Source organism: Lutra lutra, chromosome 17, assembly GCF_902655055.1.
Source record: "Lutra lutra chromosome 17, mLutLut1.2, whole genome shotgun sequence".
NCBI lineage: Eukaryota > Metazoa > Chordata > Mammalia > Carnivora > Mustelidae > Lutra > Lutra lutra.
This window is the reverse complement of record NC_062294.1, coordinates 55,104,624-55,120,378: the sequence shown is the minus strand read 5'-3', so window position 1 is coordinate 55,120,378 and position 15,755 is coordinate 55,104,624. Positions and strand designations below refer to the sequence as shown.

Here is a 15,755-nt window from a genome sequence, read left to right as displayed (position 1 = left end):
ACTGATTGACTCAAGTACGCCATGATGCTGCTACTTGGCGTCCGTTTCGTGTCCCCATCAGTTTTGCAGGGGACTTGAATTGATAGCAGCCTCTCTCACTAGTGCATTCCCTAAACAGTACCCTGCAGAGTCACCAGTTAATGTAACCTCTGACATGACATTCCCAGCCCACCCTTGTGAGCATCCATGACCCCTGTCTACCATGACTTTCCCCTCATGTGTTCTTGAAGAAGACTCTCACAGAGCTTCACCCTAAACCTGCTTTAGTTTCAATGGCCCAATCTGGACATAGCTCTGGGACTCACTAAAGCACTGTATCCATGGCCCCTAATAAAGGAATGTGCCACAGTTCATAGGTGGGGGTGTTGTGTCCATGTTTCTATGAAGTAAAGATACACTTATAGCAGTGCTTGGTGTGTAATAGGTACCCTATAAGTAGGAGAAACATATTTCCAATAGGAGTGATACTGTAGCCTCAAGGAAGGGATAGAAAATGCAGAGGATGAAGAATTGGCATGAATTCTGCATGTGGAGGAGGACACCTGTCCCAGGTTGCCCAGCTGACTCCCTGGATTTAGAAGAACACCTTCTGCTCATTTATTTTCCAAGTGATCTCCAGATCGCCTCTTCTGTTTATCCTAATTTTTATTTCCAGCTACATAGGCATCACAGACATTCTTCTTTGCCTGTGTTGTGGCTGAATTGAAATGAGAAAGATAAAAGTCAATGGGTGTAAATTTAGACATTAAGCACTGGATTGTGGGGTGTGGAGCTAAGTAATACGTGATGATGGCACCAAACTTAGAAAAACAAGACCTATTAAAATGTGAAGAACTCTTTTTAATGTGGGGAGGGAACCAGAGGTGACTCCTTTAGCCACTCCAAAGGCACAAGGAGCTCTTGGTGGCATCATCCAATGAATGTCATTGAATAAGTGAAATGGACATAAGGAATTGGCAAATGTGAAACCCTTTGAATCTGGGTTTCTGAGGATTAGGGAAGTTTTACCTTATCTTCATGATTTAATTCAATTCCTTTGTGTTGGCAAGGACCAGATGCTGTTGGACGACAATGATTACTGTGATTGCTCAGGCCTAGATCAGTGGCCTCGGTGGAGTGGGGGAAGTTGGATGATGCCTCCCGTAGGGCATAGCTTAAAAATGGCACATGGCCGAGTAGATGTTGGAGATGAAGAAGCCTTCTGGACAGTGTGGTAGATGGGATCAGCAAGACGTGTGCTGTGGTTGCACGATGCACTAGTATCCCAGGTGTATAACCCCAACATAGTTTAGATCCACTGTTGGTGGGTGACGTTTTCAGGGAAGGTGACACACTTCCATGCAGGACCTTCCTCCCTTTACTCGTGCCATGATGAGTATGGTCCCATGCTCTGGCTGTGTCTACCATGGATTTGTCGGGGGAGCAATTCCACACTCAGTGGCAGTGAACATTCCTACTTCAAACAGTCTAGCCCAAGTGTTCTTTGATTGAGAAATGAAGAAAGAAGATATGAGATATATGTAATGAAATATTACTCAGCCATAAAAAGGAATTCAGTCTTTCTCTTTGCAATGACATGGAGGGAACTAGAGTGTATTATGCTAAGTGAGTGAAATCAGAGAAAGACAAATACCATAGGATTTCACTCTTGTGGAATATAAGAAACAAACAAGCAAAGGGGAAAAAAGAAGACCGGCAAATCATGAGAGACTCTTAACTATAGAGAAGCAACTGATGGATACCAGTGTGGAGCTGGATTGGGGGGTGAGTTAAACAAGTGATGGGAATGAAAACGTGCATTTTTTTGTCGCGCGCTGGGTGTTGTATGGAATTGTACAATCACTATTGTACAGGTGGAACTAATATTACATTGTATGTTAACTAACTGGAATTTAAATAAAATCTTTTAAAAAATGTTTTGTTTTTTACAGATATAAGAGAACCTTTCCCTTAACTGACTTGCAGCAGTGGCCGAAAATATACCTTTGTTAAACAAACGAAAGATTTATCTTTTGTCCACTCCTGATTCCTCCAGAATTCATTAAGTCTCAGTAACTGTTCTTATATTTTTATGCCAGTGTATGTATTTGCATCATTTCAATAAGAATCTGTTCTCATTGTGCTAAGAGACAGTCAGAAACAGTGGTTATATAGCCAAGGCTTCGACTGGGATGTTACAGCTGAGAAAGAACTGCATAGTCTCCGACGTGACCAGGCAGCTAGAAGGGACTAAGATTGAACTATATGGCGTCAACAAAGTCTCCTTGGAAATACCAGCCCGATACTTTGCTTACAGAGTTCCCCACAATCTTACCAGGTGAGCAAGGAAGATCACTTCCCAACATCTGCGGGAAACTCAGGGTATTTCAGGGACTTTATGAATACAGAAATTCACCCAAATCTGTAGTTAGTGTAGACAAAGTCTGGTGGCAAGTATTTGGCTTGGCTCCTGGCCTGGAGAAGCTACTGAAATTTCAGTCTAGGGATTGCATATGAAAAGTTCCAACAAAGCTGTTTGTTTGTTTAAAGATTTATTTGTTCATTAAAGAGAAGGAGAAAGGATCAGGAGAGAGACAGAGGGAGAGGGAGGCAAGCAGACTCGCCATTGAGCAGGGAGCACCAGGCGGGACTTGGTCCCAGGACCCTGAGTTCATGACCTGAGCTGAAACCAAGACTCAGCCGCCCAACTGACCCAACCACCCAGGCACCTTAAAAGTTGTTTTTAAAGAGTACATGGGGCGCCTGGGTGGCTCAGTCATTAAGCGTCTGCTTTCGGTTCAGGTCATGATCCCAGGGCCCTGGGATTGAGGCCTGTATTGGGCTCCCTGCTCAGCGGGAAGCCGGCTTCTCCCTCTCCCACTCCCCCAGCTTCTGTTCCTCTCTTGCTGTCTCTCTCTGTCAAATAGATTTTTAAACATCTTAATAAATAAATATAAAGGGTCTATAGGTCAACCTCTATTCCTGCTCTTATATAAAAAGTCAGGCCAATTTTTTTTTTTGCAGACTTGTTTTACAGTCAAATTACTGTTAATTTGAATTTAAAAATTACTGTTAATTTGGTTACCTTTGGTAAAAATGCAGGCGAGTATAGAGACAAAAATATGTTTTAATAGCACATCTTTGTACCTACTAGATCTTAATTGATGTTGGATCAGTGACATGAAATAATCTACCAAGTCAACTTTTAATATTTGAAACTCCCAAGGAAGTTTCAGATGAGGGAACTGAAGGGGTCAGGACAGCCTCTCTGCCCTCCACCCCAGAATGTGCCATTTTGGCCTGTGGATTACTTGAGCTGAAGGTACTTGAGAACCTTCAGGCTCCAGAGAACATCCCCACTCCCACCGTTAACCTCACAGAAGAATCTAAATTGCGTCGTCTTTCTCAGAGTAAGACTTATTAACAGTGACTTAGTGACCCAACTGTAAGATAGGACAAACATCTAACTACCAAATAGTTGCTCTTCTTATCGCCCTGTGAAGGGCCTTCCTTCCTCTGAAGCTCCAGGTCCAGACCTTCTTTTCCTTAGTTCAAGATGACATTTTACTTCCTCTTACCTTTTCATGTCTATGTGGAGTCCCTGTATTTTCACGTGTTTAATTTGATCGTCTCCTGTTAACGGCTCATGTCAGTTTGATTCTTTGTCCAGCTGGAAGGGTCTTTGAGGAGGCATGAATTCTTTTTCTCTGACAGAGTATTTAATTGTAGTTCCTCATTTCCGGGCATCCTGTTTATTTTATGGACTTATTTGAGAGAGCAAGCACGAGCTGTGGGGAGGAGCAAAGGGAGGAGGAGGAAGGAGCCAGACAAAGAGCTCCATCCCAGGACCCTCAGGACCTGAGCTTAAGGCAGATGCTTAACCCACTGAGCCAACTAGGCGCCCTTCCTGGCATCTTAGTAAATTATAAAAATATGGTGGAGCACTATGAAGTACTTTTATAGGAGTTGACATTTTTGAGGTCAGTTTTTGTCACGGTTTCAATAGGTCCCTTTTTTGTTTCCCTTATGGATACTATCTCGTCAATGTTCTGTGTAAAAGATTTTTGGTAGCAATCAAAGTCGCTATCGCACTCAATCTGTATAGTTCGCCAGTTGGCTCTTGAGAGGGATGCAGAAGTACACAAATTTGGTGTTACAAGGGGTCTTTGTTTAGGCCACTTCTGCATTAATTTGATCATTAGTATAGTTTTCTACTTAGGTACTTGCAAATATCTAATCCTCGTGTGTAAAACGTGAATCCTACCAGGTTGTTGGAAGTGGTTCTCCATCCCTTTTCTCCCATTGTGATGGTTTATTTTCCATCCTAGTGGGATGAAATGCCCAGCGCTACCTGAGGGGCGTGAGCTGTGACTGAATGTGCTGATTAGAGTGATGTTGGTCCCTCCGTGTCACCTGGACATAGCGGATTGTATTTCGGTCTTGGTTTTCCCCGAGTTAGCCCGGCTAAATTCAGAGCACTCAGCGTGCTAAGTGGCTGATTCTTCTACACTTCTCCTGATGGAGCAGTTAAACCATTCCTATTGTGAATGGGAATCCCTGTGGGATGGCTGCTGGGTGCTGAAGGTGACCTTGCTGCTCTCTACTGAGAGAAGCTAATGTTCTTTGACTTTGGATTCATTCAGAAACTCATAAGCAGAATTCAGCAAACATTTAAATTGGCCACATTGTGAAGAATTTTAAAATTCTAAGAGGACTTTTCATCAGTGCCACAGACTTGGAATCTGTGCTTCTCTTGACTAAAGTGTATGGCGGCCACGCAGTATTAGAAAAGAAAGTCACCTTCCTTTTAGTGGAGTCCTAACTGCACACCAGCCTATTTTGTAACGTGCAGCCTGATGGTCTGCAAGTGGGGAGCTAGATCAGACACACTGATTCCCATTGCTAGCCACAAAACAACTTCACCTGCACGGGCACACAACGAGAACCACAAAATTCTCAGATTCCATAACCTGTTTTAACCAGAAGAGGACTAGTCCTCACTAAAATGAGTTTATCAACGAAACTCTGACCAAGTAAGACGTTTCTTACTGTTGATCCTCTCTCTACCAAGAGAGGGCTTCCCAGCCAGATGCTTGACTTCTCTCACTGCAAAATGAAAGCACTGTAGTCAAGAGTCTTTTCACGTTTTCCTTCATAGTCTTTTTAAAGCTAAATTTTTTGATATGCACAGTCCTTTTCAACTATACTTATTTTTGGTTTTCATAACAGTTTAATTCTAAATGTTATCTCGTGCATTTAAAATAGAACAATTGGAGTGCCTGGGTGGCTTGATCAGTTGGGCGTCTGCCTTGCACAGAGGTCGTGATCCCAGGGTGCTGGGATCAGGCCCCACATAGGGCTCCCTGCTCAGCAGGGAGTCTGCTTCTCCCTCTCCCTCTGCTTCTCTCCCCAGCTTGTGCTCTCGCTCTCTCTCAAATAAATAAAAATAACTTTAAGAAAAAATAAAAGTAAAAATAGAGTAATTGTTTTTGACATGAATTTTTGCTTCCATATATATTTGTAGGTTGAGACCAAATGGGCCAAGTCCTGGGCACGTGTTGTTTGTGATGTATCAGAATAAATGCAAAGGGGGTCACAAATATTACAGTCCTAAAAAGCCTGCTTTATAAATGCATTACTTCTGGTGCTCTATATAATGGGATATATTAAACTAGTAATTTGTATATGTAGTATGTCTGCATTTCCTAGGAACTTCTCTTGAATCCATTTTTTTTAAAAGATTTTATTTATTTATTTGACAGAGAGAGATCACAAGCAGGCAGAGAGGCCCTCAGAGAGAGAGAAGGAAGCAGGCTCCCTGCTGAGCAAAGAGCCCGATGCGGGGCTCGATCCCAGGACCCTGAGATCATGACCTGAGCCGAAGGCAGCGGCTTAACCCACTGAGCCACCCAGGCACCCCGAATCCATTTTTTTTAAAGATTTTATTATTTATTTGACAGAGACACAGTGAGAGAGGGAACACAAGCAGGGGAAGTGGGTGGGGGGGCACCTGGGTGGCTCAGTGGGTAAAGCCTCTGCCTTCGGCTCAGGTCATGATTCCAGGGTCCTGGGATCGAGTCCCGCATCCGGCTCTGCTCAGCAGGGAGAGCCTGCTTCCCCCTCTCTCTGCCTGCCTCTCTGCCTACTTGTGATCTCTCTGTCAAATAAATAAATAAAATCTTTAAAAAAAAAAAAAAGGGGCAGGGACGTGGGAGGGGAAAAGTAGGCTCCTCGCTGAGCAAAGAGCCTGATGGGCTCCATCCCAGGATGCTGGGATCATGACCTGAGCCAAAGGCAGATGCTTAATGACTGAGCCACCCAGGCGCCCCTTGAATCCATTTTTAATAATAAATATTGTACAGGTTGAGCAGTTATACTCTTCAGGCCAATACAGTCCAGACTGAATAAACTTAAAAAGGAAATTTTAAACCTCCACATTCCTCTATATTCAAGCCTAAAGCACATCAATGCTAGTGTAGGGCTCAGAAGTAAAATATGTTTCTTCTGAGTATTTGGGTAAATGTGAAGTCCTCTTGAGAAACTCTAAGAAACATAATAGTCCTCGCCTGCTGACACTAAGGAGAAAGTACCTCATTCACTGTTCCATGCTGCGGTTTACTGGCCCCCACTGACTTCCAGTTTGGATCACTGCACTAAGTTATCCGTGCTGATCCCTCTGAAAGTAAGCCCTGGGATCCGTATTTGTTTTGTGTTCTTACATCAGCAATAATAATAAATTTGACGGTGTGAAATTAGAAGTGTCGAGGGGTTTCTTTAGTGACTGAGCAAAATGATGTCTCCAATTTATTGTGATGTGTTTTCACTATGTGTGCTTTGTACGTGTCCTATTTATTTCACTATAGATTAAATTCTTGTCCCTTTGTTTGTATTGTTATGTATCTAGTATTTTATTGATGTGAAAATCAAATTCTGTCATAAAAAATATCTCTGGATTTAAACAGATTTGAAAATGTTATGTTAAACTGAGGGTTGCTGGAGGAAAGCACGATGAGAGATGGGGGTAATCGTCAAGGAAGGCATGTAATGTAATGAGCACTGGATATTATACAAGACTGATGAATCATAAGCCTGTATCCCTGAAACCAGTAATACATTATATGTTAATTGAATTTGAATAAAATTATTTTTAAAAAAGAAAAACGTTATGGTACAAAAAAACATTTACAGGTAGAATTCAATTCAGCTTCCATTGCACTCCATTGCCTTATTGTTAGCATAAAGTGAATTTGAACAACTCCGTTGTCAAAAACTCTTCACATAGAATAGAAATGGTATAGTTTTGTGGCCTAAGGTGAAACTGGAAAAAAATGAAAATGTACGTAGGGGGCGCCTGGGTGGCTCAGTGGGTTAAGCCTCTGCCTTCGGCTCAGGTCATGATCTCGGGGTACTGGGATCGAGCCCCGCATCAGGCTCTCTGCTCAGCAGGAAGCCTGCTTCTCCCTCTCCCACTCCCACTGCTTGTGTTTGCTCTCTCTCACTCCATCTCTGTCAAATAAATAAGATCTTAAAAAAAAGAAAGAAACAAAAAGAAAAGAAAAAAGAAAATGTATGTAAACCCATGAGGTCATGTTAAGAGATGATAGTTGAAGGGCATCTGGGTGGCTCAGTGGGTTAAGCCTCTGCCTTCAGCTCAAGTCATGATCTCGGGGTCCTGGGATCGAGCCCTACATCGGCTCTTTGCTTGGCAGAGAGCCTGCTTCCCCCTCTCTCTCTGCCTGCCTCTCTGCCTACTTGTGCTTACTCTCTCTGTGTCAAATAAATAAAGAAAATCTTTTAAAAAAAGAAAAAAAAAGATGATAGTTGATATCTTCTGGTGCCATACCCCAGAGCTGTATCCCACTCAGAAGACTTCAAATGAGAAAAAATTCCTTTTTTGTTTGTTTCAGAGGTTTGGTTGGCTGCACATGGTAGTTATACCTGCAGAGCAGTGCCGAGTAAGAGCGTGAAGGCTGGTGGGTTTACATCCCTGTGTCTTCAGTCCGAGCAACGTATTCCTCGGCTGGTACAGCTGTGCTTGGAACCATATGACCTGCAGTTTGTGTTCTTTCATCTGAACTAATGAGATCAATGCTGGCTTCATGAGATCAATTTTGTGTTGGTCCTGTCAGGGAGCATTAATTTCTGTCCCCTTGAAGACCCTTCTAGATGGACTGAGAATCCAATGGAAATAAGACAATTAGCAGGAGATTATATTAAGTTTCCTAAGTATAAGGAACCCTCATAGACATGGAAATCCCAAAGACATTCAGGCAAAATGGGGTATTTATGACATCACGAAGTACGGAGATGAGTCTGGGACTTCCAAGTGGAGAAATGTGCTTCACAAGGGAGTAAGAAGAGCAGGGGCGCCTGGGATCGAGCCCCGCATCTGGCGCCCTGCTCAGCAGGAAGCCTGCTGTTCCCTCTCCCACTCCCCCAGCTTGTGTTCCCTCTCTTGCTCCCTTTCTCTCTCTGTCACATAAATAAATAAATCTTTAAAAGAAAAAAAGGAAAAACAATCTTTGGGATTTTCTCTTCTTTTTATTTATTTAATTTTTTTTTAAATTTTATTTACTTATTTGACAGAGATCACAAGTAGGCAGAGAGGCAGGCAGAAGCAGGCTCCCCGCCAAGCAGAGAGCCGGATGCGGGGCTCTATCCCAGGACCCTCAGATTATGACCTGAGCTGAAGGCAGAGGCTTAACCCACTGAGGCACCCAGGCGCCCAGAATTGAACTTACTTCCTTTTTTTTTTTTTTTGAACCTTTTTTTTTGAACTTTTTTTTAAACTTTTTTTTTTAACTTATTTCTTTCAAATCTCATAACTCTTGGTATAATTATCTGCTCATGCAAATCCTGTCTTGTCTATTCCTTGTGGGGCATATATTCTTTTTTCCTTGTTCCAGTGTTTGTGGACGATTGCTCATATGACTTGCTCAGGGATTTTAAGAATGGCTTACACTGAATTACTTGATATTCAGAAATTCATTCAAGTGAGAGTAATTCCGCCATGAGCATATTAAGTTGCATGTTGTTTAATTGGTATATTTCATTTCTTCCTTCTCAGTTTGACAAGAACGTTAAGTCTGCTTCCTTTAGTTATTGGTTCCTTCACTTTTGATAAATGATGTCATCTAAGTTCACATTACTGTGACAATTTAATTAGGGGAAAGCATGGAGATTTTATGAGCCATGGGTTGTTTTGATATTTCTTTGAAATGAACAAACATGGGACAGTGATGGCTATGTAGTAGATTTTCTATACTTAGGAAGATAATACTATTCCATTAGGAGTAAAACTACTGCCCCATGAAAAATATCCAGACTGAAGTGTTGCCATGAATTCTCCATGTGGAGACAGGACACCTGTCCCAGGCTGTACTACTGAGTTTGAACTTGGGAAGGTAAATTCTCTTTGTTTTCATTCCAAATCATCTCCAGTTCTCTCTCCTGTGTCTCTTCTTTTGCATTGCCAGTAACATATGCATCAGAGCCGCCCCATTCACACATCAATCACTTGGGTCCTTCTAGGTTCTGATAAGAAATTTGGAATTTTTTTCAGCAATGAGAAATTATTTTTAAGCAGATCGTTGGAGGCCATATTCAAGATTTAAGTACAACATTGTCATCACTTCATTGAGGTAAGAGGAAAGAGGGGCCACAGGCTTAATTCAGTCACTGACAATGAGAGTTATGAAGGCAGATAAAACATGATGCTGGTATCCTTAGAGGTGAAGATAAGACCTACTGAAAGCAAATGCGAAAAACTCTTGAAATGTGGGAAAAGAAATGGCAGGGAGTGTCTTTTAGACACTTAGTGTCCTTTTAGTAGCGAGGACTTAGGAAGCTACTTGTGATGAACAAATATGAGAGAGATGGAGGCTTGAGAAATGTGGTGGGTTTCAGAGAAGTCAGGTCCTGTCTTCACAATTTTACAAGTTCCTGTGTAGTACTGAGGACAGATACTGTTGGATGATAGAGATTTCTGTATTTCAGGCCAAAAACCACTGGGGTAGGAGAGGGCTTGCTGCAAGATGCAAACATTGTGGCCATACCCTTTAGATGGCACATGGTAGAGTAGATGTTGGAAACACAGAAGCCTTGTGGACACTGGAAGGATCAGGAAGGTGTGTGCCGAGTGTCCACAAGCACTAGAATCTTAGGTATCTAACCCAAGGCTAGACGACAATCCAGTGAAGCCGATGCACAGACGCAGGAAACTCCGTCCTGTTTGAGCCCCGTGATGAGTGTTATTCCTTGAGGTGTGTGTGAGGGGCACTGATTACTTGGGGGGCAGCTCACCAGTCAGAGGCAGTGAGCATTTCCGCCCCAAACAGTCCACCTGCTTTTTAAGGTAAATGTTCATTCACGGCCTGTGCTGCGTTTCTGCCCATCCTGTGGGGAGCAGGGAAGAGGACTCCTAGTGGTTGTGGAAACTGATACCACGAAGCTGGGTAGCAGGTCATGATCACATGTAACCCTGATTCAAGTGAAGTATAATCCTGCATTTGGGGTGGCTGTTACTTTGTGTTCCACCATACTCTGAAAAGGCAGATGTGTGCTTCTAGAAAAGACGACGTATGTCGTGTATTCCGTGCATATTGAGTAGGTAATGCTCATGTCTGATGAAAGGGCTTGTCCACACTATGGTGTGTCTGGTTGGTCCATTTCTTCCCTCTGCTGTTGTCCACCAGCAGACACTTTGTTGTGCTAACATTTCTCTCATGGCCACACATGCTTGCCCCACCGTCAGTCATCGAACCACGTTCCCGGCATCACGGAGGTGGTGTAAGTCTGATAGGACTCAGGGAATTTGTTTTCGAACCTTTGTCACTCAGGGAAGGCCACCCTCTTTCAGGTGCTTCTCTCTTTATCTCAGTGACCAGAACGCTGTCACGAGGCCCCTCTAAGTAACGACATATCTGTACACAGGTGGACGTGTGAGCTTGCTGGGAATGGCCAGTGTTACCTGACTGGTTTCAGGACATCTGACACAAAGGACCTCATGCCTCGCAGTAGAATGAGATATTCTGGAAAGGCCCTGAAACCTAGAGTGTGCCTACTAGGATTCACAAAAATTTCTATCATAGATGGAGATGGAGAGCTAATTTGTCAGAGGTGAGCGTGAAGTTCTCTTTAAACCTGCAATTATTTATGTTCTCCTAGTAAAAACCATTAAATGCAGATTCCTAGTGAGAATTCTACATTCAAATCTATTATAAATTATAACATCTGTTAATATTCGGCTCTATGTGTTTCATGTCTTACTCCATGAAATACTTAAATAAAGTCCAATGCGTTTAGGATGGATTATTTGGGTGAGAGAATGTGAAGACAAGTGTATTTGTGGGTGATCCCAGGAAGCTGGAGGAGGGCACTGAAGGAAGTGGGGTATGGAAGTCGAAAAAGTCAAAGAAAGATAATGTTACAGTAAGATTTATTTATGAATAAAGACTGTGTATTTGTGTGTGTGTGTGTGTGTGTGTGTCACACCACTAACATCACCACAAACACAGAGAGTATCGGAAAATAACCATCTGTGCATAACTCAAGGATGATCTGTGACTCAGTTACTGCAGAGGTTGTCGAATTTATCTTGCATCAGAGTCACCTGATGCACTTTTAAAAAAATCTCAGATTTCTAGACCTCTTCCCATGTTACCATTTCAATAGTTCTGGGTTATAGTCCCCCAGTTTTCTGTTCTCACAAATTCTCAGTTGATGTCAGTGGAGCCTGTTTTGGGAAGCTGCTTTGAGGATGAACATCTCTGGGCGTCCTTATGGTGGTCATCTTCAATGAAATGATTAGCTCATGAAGAACGCAGTCAGAGACACAGATGGCCATGAATTGTTTTAGGGGGACTCTGGTCTAGGTTCTCTGGATGTGAAAGTAAGTCGCGGGTAGGCTGGATTTCTGTGTTTAAACCCTGGAAGCTGGACCTGCGTACCTGGTCTTCAGTGGTCAGTTAAATACCCATTCAGGGTATATGCGTGTGTCCAGGGCCTAGAACTTACACTCTCAAGTCTCAGACCACGGAGGCTGTTCTGCGCAAAGATTTCTGGACGAAGCATCGATTATCAGACAGAGGAGATAATCCAAGAACGTTTTGGAAGGTCATTTGAAAGCCTCCTGTTGCTATAGGTACCCAGGTTCAAATGCTGACTCTACTGATGTTTAGATGATCACTAAACTTTTTTTTTAAAGAGTTTATTTATTTATTTGAGAGAGAGAGAGAATGAGTGGAGTGAGGGACAGAAGGAGAACAAGACTCCCCCCGGAGCAGGGAGCCCAGTACATGGTTCGGTCCCAGCAGCCCGAGATCATGACCTGAAGGCAGATGCTTAACTGGCTGAGCCGCCCAGATGCCCTTAAACCTTTTTTTTTTTTTTTAAGATTTTACTTATTTATTTAACAGAGAGAGAGAGAGAGAGAGAGAGAGATCACAAGTAGGCAGAGAGGCAGGCAGAGAGAGAGGGAGGCAGGCTCCCCCGCCGAGCAGAGAGCCCAATGCGGGGCTGGATCCCAGGACCCTGAGATCACGACCTGAGTCGAAGGCAGAGGCTTTAACCGACTGAGCCACCAGGCGCCCTCCCCTAAACCTTTTTAATTAAACTATTTTGGTCAGCTGTAAAGAAAAACAGCCCTATTGTCTATTTTCTATGAAGGGAAAAGCCCAGTTCTTCCCTACTGTGTTTATGCCCTCTTTGTCCCTCTTACTACATACACAGAGCTTGTGGTCACAAAAATGGGGGGCGGGTGTCCTTTCTCCACAACAGCTAGCAAGTCTCCAACACTACCAGCATGTCTTGCAATTTTACTCAATTTGAACACTATCTACCCAGAGATATTGTCAGGTCCCCCAGATAAGGGCTCAGTCCCACAAGACTACAGCCCCCCCCCCCACACACACACAATACACACCCACATATTTGTAGGGTATAGACTGAAGGTTCCAATAATCTCCTCCTCGGTTTCGATTAATAGAACCATCTATAGATGATAGACCATCTCAGAAAACTCAGGGAGGGCGCCTGGGTGGCTCAGTGGGCACATCCTCTTCCTTCAGCTCAGGTCATGATCTCGGGGTCCTGGGATCGAATCCCATGTCAGGATCTCTGCTCGACAGGGAGCCTGCTTCCCTCTTTCTCTCTCTGCCTGCCTTTCTGCCTACTTGTGATCTCTGTCTGTCAAAGAAAGAAAGAAAGGAAGGAAGAAAGAAAGAAAGAAAAGAAAGAAAGAAAGAAAAAAACTCAGGGAAATACTTGTGCTTGCCAGTTTATAAAGGATATAGATGAACAGCCAGATGAAGAGATACATAGTGAGATATATATATATATATATATATATATATATATATATAATATGTAATATATAAATATATATATACTATTATCTGACATCAGTAAAAAATGAATATTTGTCCAAAACAAAAAATCATGAATGTTACAATCATTAGAATAAATAGTAACTGTGAACCATACATTTTAAAGACTATATGACTTTAGACTTTGGTGAGTACTGTAGATTTTATTTTTTATAGAAAATGTAGCCAAAAACTCATGTTTCCATGATGATTTCTCTTTTTTATTTATTTATTTTTTTTTAAGATTTTTTTTTTTTTTTATTTGACAGAGAGATCACAAGCAGGCAGAGAGGCAGGCAGAGAGAGAGGAGGAAGCAGGCTCACCAAGAGAGCAGAGAGCCTGATGCGGGGCTCGATCCCAGGACTCCGAGATCATGACCTGAGCCGAAGGCAGCGGCTTAACCCACTGAGCCACCCAGGCGCCCCGATTTCTCTTTTTTAAACATAAATATTGTACCCTGGAAAATGGCAGCTGAGACTCTGACAGTGGGAATGATCTTCTTGGTCCAGATTTTCCCTGGAAATCTCCCAGAGTTCTACCTCTTATGCCATCATTCCCGTACTACAGGGGAATCAGGGCAGTTTGAGAGGTTTTTTTCTCTCAGTCACCTAAATGTAGCAAAGTGTTGATCGTTCCTTCTAGTGGAATCTCAGACATCTTGGCAGTCCTTTGGTTGGAAACATTCTCTCCATGATTTTGGATAGATACTTATTTTCTAGGCTCACAGACTGTCCAGAGGTGTGTCCATTGGCAACAATGGCCCCTTGACTGTCTTCCAAGCCATCACCATCAGTCCCAGGATCTCCAGGTGGGCAAAGCATTAAGTTACAGTCCCATGTTCCACTGGCCCCTCCAGTGTCCTCTGCCGGATCCTATGTGAGCTTGTAAATACCACACTTTGTATTTATATGTGTGACAGGAAGAATGACACATACATCATAAACACTGTTATACCTTGTGAGGCTCACATAGACTTACTCTATGCACCATACAGATGTATCGCAGATGTTTTGTGTTTAGTAGGACTCATTAAGGTTGTCATTCTGTGTAAACACAACTCTAGGAGCCAACACCTTCACAGGAGCAATATCACACCTAGATCCTCCCCTGGGAGGACAGCTACGACCCCAAGCATTCATGTCCTCAAGAGCACTTTTGTAACTTTTTATACCGTGTCTGCCGTCATAGAAATTTTTTTTTCTCTTTTTCATTAGACTATGGGGAAGGAAGTGAACGACTCAACCTGAATCAGTGCATGTTTTCCACCTGCCAGTCCCTTTATTCTCTTGAATGATGACCACTATGTATCCAGGTCCTTCTCTGTATCCTGGAGGAGTCACAGAACTTCCTCATCTCATGAAAAAATGTAGTCTGTTTTCCTCCATGTCAGTCATTTATATTTTCATGCCTCACAGGGTGTCATGTACAATTATGAGCCAGTCACATTGCAGGTGAAATTGTGAATTAGATAATCTATTGTAGTAATAAATAATAAATTATCACTATACAATGAATACTTTTATAATTGTTACATAATTAGCCATAAAATTATGTTGTACTAATGGTACCAGTAGATAAAGTCCAATCTGTAATAAAATAGTTTTTCCTAAAAGAATGCAAAGATACTCAAAATATCTTTGAATGTGTATCTTTCAATATAAGGTATTATATTTGCTTATTATTTACCTGACTGTGGGGTTTTGAGGATAGCCCCATTTCCCCTCTCTTCTTCTGGGACTCCTATGATACAAATGTTATTATGCTTTATGGAGTTGCTGAGTTTCCTAAGTCTATATTCATGATCTAACATTTTTCATTCCCTGTTCTTTTCAGGCTCATTGTTTTCCATAATAATTTTATTTTCCGTATCACTTATTCATTCTTCTGCTTCTTCCATCCTGTGGCCATTACATCCGTTTGGTTTTACATCTCTGTTATAGGTTTTGTTTTTGTTTTTGTTTTTGTTTTTGTTTTTTTGGCCTGACTAGATTCTAGGTGTTTTATCTCTGCAGTAAGGGTCTCTCTGGTTTCTTTTGTGTTTTTCTCAAGCCCAGCTAGTATCTTTATGATTGTTGTTTTAAATTCTGGTTCAGTCATATTACCTACATCTGCTTTTGATTAGCTCCCTGGCCATGATCTCTTCTTCTTGCTTCTTTTGGAATGAATTTCTCTGTCTTGGCATTTTGTCTAGGTCTCCGTGTTTTGTATGTTAGAGAAGCCTGTGCCTGTCCTGTTCCTGTCCTTCGACTAGAGTCGAAACTTTGCAGGACTCTATGATCAGTATTCCTGGTGCCTGTGGGGGTTTGTCCTGGTATTCTAGGAGACTGACCTGTTGTTGCTCTGGCTGTCTATCATACTTGCCCTATTTTATAAAGGCACCTGCAGGGGGCACTGCACTGTGCACACTGCAC

The 15,755-nt window shown here is 42.4% G+C and overlaps 1 pseudogene; it reads left to right on the top strand.

Annotated features, from left to right (window-relative positions):
- LOC125088918 (zinc finger protein 107-like) overlaps window positions 1-15,755 on the top strand; it is a 166,738-nt pseudogene that overhangs the window by 34,458 nt on the left and 116,525 nt on the right.